This window comes from Lipotes vexillifer, unplaced genomic scaffold, assembly GCF_000442215.2.
Source record: "Lipotes vexillifer unplaced genomic scaffold, Lipotes_vexillifer_v1.1 scaffold88, whole genome shotgun sequence".
In the NCBI taxonomy this organism is placed as follows: domain Eukaryota; kingdom Metazoa; phylum Chordata; class Mammalia; order Artiodactyla; family Lipotidae; genus Lipotes; species Lipotes vexillifer.
This window is the reverse complement of record NW_006779887.1, coordinates 932466-941913: the sequence shown is the minus strand read 5'-3', so window position 1 is coordinate 941913 and position 9448 is coordinate 932466.

Below are 9448 nucleotides of genomic sequence, written 5' to 3'. Positions count from 1 at the left end.
CAGTAGGAGCCTGTAAAGTAATACATGTTTAACCCTTGAAAGTTGTCACACCGGCGAGCGCTGGAGCTTAAGTGAGGTGGGAGTGTGAAAATGGCAGCGTCTGAGGAGGAGCCGAAGCCCAAAAAGCTGAAGGTGGAGGCGCCTCGAGCGCTGAGGTGAGCGCTACGTGACATAGGGTGGAGGGTGACGGTGTCTGCCGCTAACCAGGGACCACGTGGGGTTGCGCGACCGAGGCGCCGGGCTGTATCCTCATCGCTGGCATGGGGCCCACGCACGGGACCGGTTGCTCGGGTAGCTGCCAGCCTGGCTGCGACGCTTTGTCCGGCGCCCGACCACTTTGGCCGAGTCGCTGGCGGCTCCACAGACGCTCCCCCGCCCTTGGCCAATCAGAGCGCCAGCCGGGGCTGCAGAGCCGGCTGTGGGCGGGCTACGGGCGCCACGTGGGAGCCCGCCTGCGCACGCCACGTGGGAGCCCGCTCGCGCTGGGCTGGTGCGACCTGGGAGCGCCGGACCCGCTCTGAGGAGAGACACTCGCGGCCACCTCCTCTTCCCTGGGGGATGTCAAGGAGAATGCCCAACGACTGCTCCACCCTGGGGCAAAGACAGAATTCTTGGGAATTTTTCGTAAAGGTCACGGAAGGGCGCCTTGACCTTCCTTTTCGTACATACAACGAACTGAATGGTGGTATCTTTGGAGACCCTCTACCAGGGACCAAGACCCCGCCTCCGAGGTTCTGCGGAGGTGGCATTTGCCTGAACGGTTAGGAAAGCTTGATTTTTCTTTTTTTCTTTGCACTTTTCGCAGCAGTGGAGATAGTTGTGCACCTAATTGCTTCACGTATGATTTGATGTTGCAGCTTTTACTTACAAAAAGTTATTGGTTAAAGTATTCCTTCCTAATAAGTATAAACTGCAGTATGCACATTCCTTGATGATTTTGAAATGTTCCTTGGAAGGCAAAGATTTTTCTATCTAAAAATAGACATCAAACTGATTTAAAACCACTGGGACACTCCTGATTATACAAGACAAATCTCATGTCTTCCAACATTTCCCTTCTTCACCTCTGAAAGAACTAATCATTCATAATTGAAAAGGAGAGATCACTTAGGGGTTTGGTGGTGCGTTAACGCTGTTTTGAATGGATGGTGACCAAATCCTTGCCAGTACCTTTAATGTATTCCTGTTATTTTCAAAGGGTCAAAGGGTTAGTGTGCCTACTTTATATGTGAAGAAAATACTTTTTTTTTTTAAGTTTAAATTGTCATACCGATGTGTTTCTGAAGCTTCCGCTTTTATCTCTGGAAATCTATAGAAAAATTCAGTTTTGATTTAAGCTAAATTTGATTTAGTGTCAGGGATTGTTCAACTAGCTAAAAATTCAGAGACAGCTTTGGATTTACATTTTTCATGTTTCCATTTCTGGGCCTGTAGAATTTATCAGATTCATTCTCATTGCCCATTGTTTTTGGTTTGATTTTTAGTTTGGCTAGAAGATTTCTTTATTTACTTATTTTTAAAAAATAGATCTTTATTGGAGTATAATTGCTTCAAAATACTGTGTTAATTTCTGTTGCATAACAAAGAGAATCAGCCGTATGCATACATATGTCCCCATATCCCCTCCCTCTTGAGCCTCCCTCCCATCCTCCCTATCCCACCCCTCTAGGTCATCACAGAGCACCTAGCCAATCTCCCTGTGCTAAGCTCCTGTTTCCCACCAGCCAACTATTTTACATTCAGTAGTGTATATATGTCAATGCTACTCTCACTGCGCCTCAGCTTCGCCCTCCAACTCCATGTCATAAAGTCCATGTTCTATGTCTACCTCTTTATTCCTGCCCAGCAACTAGGTTCATCAGTGCCTTTTATTTTTTTATTTTTATTTTTTTTAACGTTCCATATATATGTGTTAGCATATGGTATTTGTTTTTCTCTTTCTGACTTACTTCACTCCGTATGACAGACTCTAAGTCCATCCACCTCACTACAAATAACTCAATTTCATTTCGTTTTATGGCTGAGTAATATTCCATTGTATATATGTGCCACATCTTTATCCATTCATCTGTCGATGGACATTTAGGTTGCTTCCATGTCCTGGCTATTGTAAATAGTGCTTCAATGAACACTGTGGTACATGACTCTTTTTGAACTATGGTTTTCTCAGGGTATATGCCCAGGAGGGGGATTGCTGGGTCATATGGTAGTTCTACTTTTAGTCTTTCAAGGAACCTCCATACTGTTCTCCATAGTGGTTGTATCAGTTTACATTCCCACCAACAGTGCAGGAGGGTTCCCTTTTCACCACACCATTTCCAGAATTTATTGTTTCTAGATTTTTTGATAATGGTCATTCTGACCAGCGTGAGGTGATACCTCATTGTAGTTTTGATTTGCATTTCTCTAATAATTAGTGATGTTGAGCATCTCTTCATGTACCTCTTGGCCATCTGTATGTCTTCCTTGATGAAATGTCTATTTAGGTCTTCCGCCCATTTTTTAACTGGATTGTTTGTTATTTTGATATTGAACTCCATGAGCTGTTTGTATATTTTGGAGATTAATCCTTTGTTATTTCATTTGCAAATATTTCCTCCCATTCTGAGGGTTGTCTTTTGGTCTTGTTTATGGTTTCCTTTGCTGTGCAAAAGCTTTTAAGTTTAATTAAGTCCCATTTGTTTATTTTTGTTTTTATTTCCATTTCTCTAGGAGGTGGGTCAAAAAGGATCTTGCTGTGATTTATGTCATAGAGTGTTCTGCCTATGTTTTCCTCTAAGGGTTTGATAGATTCTGGCCTTACATTTAGGTCTTTAATCCATTTGGAGTTTGTTTTTGTGTATGGTGTTAGGGAGTGTTCTAATTTCATTCTTTAACATGTAGCTGTCCAGTTTTCCCAGCACCACTTATTGAAGAGGCTGTCTTTTCTCCATTGTATATCCTTGCCTACTTTGTCATAGATTAGTTGACCATAGGTGTGTGGGTTTATCTCTGGGCTTTCTATCCGGTTCCATTGATCAATATTTCTGTTTTTGTGCTAGTACCATACTGTCTTGGTTACTGTAGCTTTGTGGTATAGTTTGAAGCCGGGAAGCCTGATTCCTCCAACTCCGTTTTGCTTTTTCAAGATTGCTTTGGCTATTCAGGGTCTTTTGTGTTTCCATACGAATTGTAAAACTTTTTCTTCTAATTCTGTGAAGAATTCCATTGGTAGTTTGATAGGGATTGCATTGAATCTGTAGATTGCTTTGCGTAGTATAGTCATTTTCACAATATTGATTCTTCCAAACCAAGAACATGGTATATGTCTCCACCTGTTTATGTCATCTTTGATTTCTTTCATGAGTGTTTTATAGTTTTCTGAGTACAGGTGTTTTGCCTCCTTAGGCAGGCTCATTCCTAGGTATTTTATTCTTTTTGTTGCAGTGGTAAGTGGGAGTGTTTCCTTAATTTCTCTTTCTGATGTTTTGTTGTTGGTGTATAGGAATTTCGGAGATTTCTGTGCATTAATTTTGTATCCTGCAACCTTACCAAATTCATTGCTTAGTTCTAGCAGTTTTCTGGTGGCATCTTTAGGATTTTCTATGTATAATATCATGTCATCAGCAAACAGTGACAGTTTTACTTCTTATTTTCCAATTTGTATTCCTTTTATTACATTTGCTTCTCTGATTGCTGTGGCTAGGACTTCCAAAACTGTTAAATAAGAGTGGTGAGAGTGGACATCCTTGTCTTGGTCCTGATCTTAGTGGAAATGCTTTCAGTTTTTCACCATTGAGTATGATGCTTGCTGTGGGTTTGTCATATGTGGCCTTTATTATGTTGAGGTAGGTTCCCTCTATGCCCATTCTCTGGAGAGGTTTTATCATAAATGGGTGTTGAATTTTGTCAGAAGCTTTTTCTGCATCTAATGAGATGATCGTATGGTTTCTTTTCCTTAATTTGTTGATGTGGTGTATCACATTGATTGATTTTCGTATATTGAAGAATCCTTGCATCCCTGGGATAAATCCCACTTGATCATGGTAAATCCCACTTGATCATGGTGTATGATCCTTTTAATGTGTTGTTGGATTCTGTTTGCTAGTATTTTGTTCAGGATTTTTGTATCTATGTTCATCAGTGATATTGGTCTATAATTTTCTTTTTTTGTGATATCTTTTTCTGGTTTTGTTATCAGGTTGATGGTGGCTTCGTAGAATGACTTTGGGAGTGTTTCTCCCTCTGCAGTTTTTTGGAAGAATTTGAGAAGGATCGGTGTTAGCTCTTTTGTAAATGTTTGATAGAACTTGCCTGTGAAGCCATCTGGTCCTGGACTTTCATTTGTTGGAAGATTTTAAATCACAGTTTCAGTTTCATTACTTGTGATAGGTCTGTTTATATTTTCTAATTCTTCCTGATTCAGTCTTGGAAAATTGTACCTTTCCAATAATTTTTTCATTTCTTCATGGTTATCCTTTTTTTTTTTTGCAGTACGCGGGCCTCTCACTGTTGTGGCCTCTCCCGCTGCGGAGCACAGGCTCTGGACGTGCAGGCTCAGTGGCCGTGGCTCACGGGCCCAGCCGCTCTGCGGCATGTGGGATCCTCCCAGACTGGGGCACGAACCCGTGTCCCCTGCATTGGCAGGCAGACTCTCAACCACTGCGCCACCAGGGAAGCCCCATGGTTATCCATTTTATTGGCATATAGTTGTTTGTAGTAGTCTCACATAGTCCTGTGTATTTCTGCACTGTCAGTTGTGAGTTTTCCTTTTTCATTTCTAATTTTATTGATTTGCATCCTCTCCCTTTCTTTTTTGGATCAGTCTTGCTAAGGGTTTATCAATTTTGTTTTTCTTCTCAAAGAACCAGCTTTTAGTTTTATTGATATTTGCTATTGTTTTCTTTGTTTCTGTTTCATTTATTTCTGCTCTGATATTTATGATTTCTTTCCTTCTACTGACTTTGGGTTTCCTTTGTTCTTCTTTCTCTAGTTGTTTTAAGTGTAGGGTTAGATTGTTTATTTGAGATTTTTCTTGTTTCTTGAGGTGAGGTTGAATTGCAATAAACTTCCCTCTTAGAACTACTTTTGCTGCATCCCATAGGTTTTGGGTCATCTTGTTTTCATTGTCATTTTTTTCTATGTTTTTTTTTTTTTTTTTTAGTGGTACACGGGCCTCTCATTGTTGCGGCCTCCCCCATTGCGGAGCACAGGCTCTGGACGCACAGGCTCAGCGGCCATGGAACACGGGCCTAGCCACTCTGCGGCATGTGGGATCTTCCCAGACCGGGGCACGAACCTGTGTCCCCTGCATCGGCAGGTGGACTCTCAACCACTGCGCCACCAGGGAAGCCCTTTTCTCTGTATTTTTAAAATTTATTCTTTGATTTCTTCAGTGATCTCTTGGTTATTTAGTAGCACACTGTTTAGCCTCCATGTATTTTTGTTTTTTACGGTTTTTTTCCTGTAATTGCTTTGCCATCTCATAGCGTTATGGTCAGAAAAGATGCTTGATACAATTTCAGTTTTCTTAAATTTTCCAAGGCTTGATTTGTGACCCAAGATGTAATCTATCCTGGAGAATGTTCCATGTGCACTTGAGAAGAAAGTGTATTCTGCCACTTTAGGGTGGAGTGTTCTATAAATATCAATTAGGTCTATCTGGTCTATTGTATCATTTAAAGCTTGTGTTTCTTTATTTATTTTCTGTTTGGATGATCTGTCCATTGGTGTAAGTGGGGTGTTAAAAGTCCCCTACTATTATTGTGTTACTGTCGATTTCTCCTTTCATGGTTGTTAGCATTTGCCTTATGTATTGATGTGCTCCTATGTTGGGTGCTTAAACATTGATAATTGTTATATCTTCTTGGATTGATCCTTTGATCATTATGTAGTATTCCTCCTTATCTCTTGTAACAGTCTTTATTTTAAAGTCTGTTTTATCTGATGTGAGTATTGCTACCCCAGCTTTCTTTTGATTTCCGTTTGCATGGAATATCTTTTTTCCATTCCTTCCCTTTCAGTCTGTATGTGTCCCTAGGTCTGAAGTGGGTATCTTGTAGACAGCATATATATGGGTCTGGGGTTTGTATCCATTCAGCCAGTCTGTGTCTTTTGATTGGGGCATTTAATCCATTTACATTAAGGTTATTATTGATATGTATGTTCCTATTACCATATTCTTAATTGTTTTGGGTTTGTTTTTGTGGGTCCTTTTCTTCTCTTGTGTTTCCCGCCTAGAGAAGTTTCTTTAGCATTTGTTGTAAAGCTGGTTTGGTGGTGCTGAATTCTCTTAGCTTTTGCTTGTCTGAAAAGCTTTTGATTTCTCCCCAAATCTGAATGAGATCCTTGCTGGGTAGAGTAATCTTGGTTGTAGGTTTTTCTCTTTCATCACTTTAAGTATATCCTGCCACTCCCTTCTAGCCTGCAGAGTTTCTGCAGAAAAATCAGCTGATAAGCTTATGGGGATTCCTTTGTATGTTATTTTTTGTTTTTCCCTTGCTGCTTTTAGTATTTTTCTTTGAATTTATTTTTTGTTCATTTGATTACTATGTGTCTTGGTGTGTGTTTCCTATGGTTTATCCTGTATGGCACTCTGTGCTTCCTGGACTTGGGTGACTATTTCCTCTCCCATGTTAGGGAAGTTTTCAACTATAATCTCTTCCAATATTTTCTCAGACCCTTTCTTTTTCTCTTCTTCTTCTGGGACCCCTATAGTTCGAATGTTGATGTATTTAGTGTTGTCCCAGAGGTCTCTGAGATTGTCTTCAGTTCTTTTCATTCTTTTTCTTTATTGTGTTTCTTTGCAGTTATTTCCACCATTTTGTCTTCCAGCTCACTTATTCGTTCTTCTGCCTCCGTTTTTCTGTTATTGATTCATTCTAGTGTATTTTTCATTTCAGTTATTGTGTTGTTCATTTGTTTGCTTGTTCTTTAGTTCTTCTAGATCTTTGTTAAACATTTCTTGTATTGTCTCATTCTGTTCCTCCATTCTGTTTCTGAGATTCTGGATCATCTTTACTATCATTACTCTGAATTCTTTTTCAGGTAGATTGCCTATTTCCTGTTCATTTATTTGGTCTTGTAGGTTTTTACCTTGCTCCTTCATCTGTGACATATTTTTTTGCTGTCTCTTTTTAAAAATTTTTTTTTTTGCGGTACGGAGGCCTCTCACTGTTATGGCCTCTCCCGTTGCGGAGCACAGGCTCCGGACGCGCAGGCTCAGCGGCCATGGCTCATGGGCCCAGCCGGTCCGCGGCATGTGGGATCTTCCCGGACCGGGGCACGAACCCGTGTCCCCTGCATCGGCAGGCGGACTCTCAACCACTGCGCCACCAGGGAAGCCCTTAAAATTTTTTTAATGAGTGGGATTGTGTTCCTGTCTTACTGGGTGTTTGGCCTGAGGCTTCCAACACTGGAGTTTGTAGGCTGTTCGGTAGAGCTGGGTCTTGGTGCTGAGATGAGGAACTCTGTGAGACCTCACTCCAATGAATATTCCCTGGGGTCTCTGTTAGCCCAGTGGTTCCAACTTGGAGCTCCCACAGCAAAAGCTTCAGCATGACCCCACGCTCGTGAACCAAGATCCTGCAAGCCATGTGGGGTGGCAAAGAAAAGAAAAGAAAAAAAAGAACAATAACAAAGTAAAAAATAAAATTAGACTAGGAAACTAACAGATATGTTAGGAAGAATATAAAAATAAAAATATGGATGAATCAATGACCAGAAGATACATCAGTACCACAGTAGTAAAAAAGAGGAGGAGCTAAAAGAAAAATCAAAAAAGGGGGAGGAAGGGCCTTGGCTGTGGGGGGCAGGGCCTAAGCAAGGGTGAGGTTTGGGTAGTGGGCGGGGCCAATGCTCAGGACCCACAGGGCTGGAAAAGGCCCTGGGGGCTGTGGAGGGTGGGGCTTAGGCTCAAGGAAGAGAAGGGGCCCAGGCGTGCCCTCACCCCTGGTCTCAGAGGGCAGGGACCTCATCCTGGAGCTCCGCAGGCTCCCCTGTGCCTGAGTGGGTGGGGCAATCACCCTCCACTCCTCTGCTGCTCCACCTGGAGGGACCCTCCCGCCTGCCTCTCCTCATCTCCCTGGCCACCCTCCTATGCCCCCAGGACCCACGCAGCCTGGATGGGGCTCTGAAGGGGGGTACCAGCTTGGGAGCTCAGCAGGCTCCCTGGCCTGAGTGGGCCAGGCAATTGCCCTCTGCTCGTCTCCCACTCTTCCTGGAGAGACCCTCCCAGAGAGTCCCTCCCACCTGCGTCTCCTGATCTCCCCAGCCTCAGGGGCGCAGATCCTGTCTGGCCTCTACTTCTCGTCCCCCCTCAGTCCCCCTACGTCCTACCAGTTCATTGTGGGGTTCCTTCCATCTCCTTGGGGGTCAGAGCCCCCCACCAGCGGCCAGCAGGCACCCTAGTTGTGGGGAGAGGCTAACTTGGCATCTTCCCACACCAGCGTCTTGACTCTACCTCTAGAACTGCTCACTGTTTTTAAGGACAGTCTCTAACTTCTGACATTTCTAAACAAGACTGATTTGAAAAATACCTGTCATTTCTCATGAACTTAATGAAACTTTTTGCTTTTTTTTTTTTTTTTTTTGCTGTCCTTGGGCCTCTCACTGTTGTGGCCTCTCCCGTTGCGGAGCACAGGCTCCAGACGCGCAGGCTCAGTGGCCATGGCTCATGGGCCCAGCCGCTCCGCGGCATGTGGGATCTTCCTGGACCGGGGCTCGAACCCGCGTCCCCTGCATCGGCAGGCAGACTCTCAACCACTGCGCCACCAGGGAAGCCCAACTTTATGCTTTTATATCTGTCATTTCTCATGGGCTTAATAAAACTTTATGCTTTTTCAGCTGTGTGAAAGTTTAGAAAATTGATTCATTTTTTTCTTGCTTGATTCAACTATGTTAAAGACAGTCATCGGAGATGATGTTAATTTTTGCCTTTGTGTCTTATCTTCTTCAGAGTTTTTTAAACTTGCCAAACAAGGAACTTCCCTGGTGGTCCAGTGGTAAAGAATCTGCCTTCCAGCACAGGAGACGTGGGTTCAATCCCTGGTTAGGGAACTAAGATCCCGCATGCAGTGTGTCAACTAAGCTCTCGCCCCTCAATGAGAGAGCCTGCAGGCCGCAACGAAAGATCCCACATGCCTCAATGAAGACCCTGCATGCCGCAACTAAGACCCAATGCAGCCAAAAAATAGACCCCCAAAAAACTTGCCAAACAAGGACACAGGTAGGTTCACTTATTGAATATTTGTTATGATCAGTATGAAAATGCTGATTTATAAATATTTCTGTTTGGTACAATTCTAGGTATAAAAGTAAAAAGATGTAAGAAAGGCAAAAGTAAAAAGCTATATAAAAAACAGAAAAACAAGGAGCACATAAAATTATTTTTCGAATTAAATCACAGCTGCTTTTACTTTAGTACCAACTATGACAAGATTTTTTTTTTTTTTTTTTTTTTTTTTTTTTT